We start from the raw sequence: 1,245 nt of genomic DNA, 5'->3' as shown, positions 1-1,245 counted from the left end.
CCCAGCTTTCCAGGTTAGTAATCTATCGCCCGAATCAGCAGCACCCGTATTCCACTAGCTTATTCTGGTTTTTGGTTTTGATATATTGCAATAGGAGACAGTCACCAAACGGGAAGCGGTAATGTTAAAAATCGTGAAGAAAGTGAACAAGAATACCAAGTGTGAACTTGCTTAGTCTGCATGGTACTGTATTCTCCATTTGCTTTACATAAAGAAACTAAGCCTTTTGTGGGGACTTTGATGTCAGTGAACTGACAAAAACCTGTCTGCCTGTGGTCTAATGTAATAAGCACTATGCATCTAGCTTTTTTCGAACGTGCAAGGTAGTTTAACGTGGCATTTCGGTCACAGGTCAGATGATCCGTACTGCACGTTAGACAAACTCCCATTGTCATACTGAGTTCCTGTGCATAGAAATTATGTATCCGGTCCATGTCCAAGGGCCTACGGATTGAGATCAATTTTGAATTAATGGTAATGTATGCGCTATCCAAATAAGTGCGGACAAATCAAAGTCAGGCTACCAAACAGGTGTGTGCCTCATTGAGACTGACTGTGAACTGAATTCGATTATGTTTGATGGGTCAGTGAAATTTGGAGTAAGAAGGAGAGTTGAGCGACTAACCGAGGCGGCTAGATTCGGATGAATTTTACTGAAGCGTTGAACAAGCTTCCCATATGGTGTCTTATCCTCGGAAATGCCCAGTATATCGTTGACGTAACGTTCCGTTGTAGGGTCACTCACCTGTCTCTCCATAGTGATCACGAACAGGCTTGTCGTCCTTTTCTGTAGGATGAATTCTGGAACTAAAGACTAAAAGCTCACAGAACACAGGATGAGCAGGCTTTTGATAACCTTCACTGGGATGACGTTATTACCAATTTTATAAAATGACAGACTTTTTCAAGTAAATGACTTTGGACTTTCCTAGTGACTGGGACGCATCTGAAAGTCCTGAACCTAATAGTCCTTGATTGAGGGTCCAATTTCTTAACTTGTGCCTGGTCGCCTGGCTCTGATCTAAATACATCAGTCATCCAAATTGTATGGGACCATTCCCACCAAGAGCAGCATCTATCATCCCCGGGTGTAGCTGGCGCAAGCTGAAAACACGTTAGCTGGCTATCATAACTGAGTACAAATGACTCTACCTCCCACTTTTATTGTTGTAATGCACCATTTTCAACGATTGCGCCACGTATCACACTTCTTATTGATATGTTGTTGCATACTCTCCTCTAGCC

Source organism: Opisthorchis viverrini, assembly GCF_000715545.1.
Source record: "Opisthorchis viverrini unplaced genomic scaffold opera_v5_174, whole genome shotgun sequence".
Taxonomy (NCBI): Eukaryota; Metazoa; Platyhelminthes; class Trematoda; order Opisthorchiida; family Opisthorchiidae; genus Opisthorchis; species Opisthorchis viverrini.
This window is presented reverse-complemented; position numbering follows the sequence as displayed.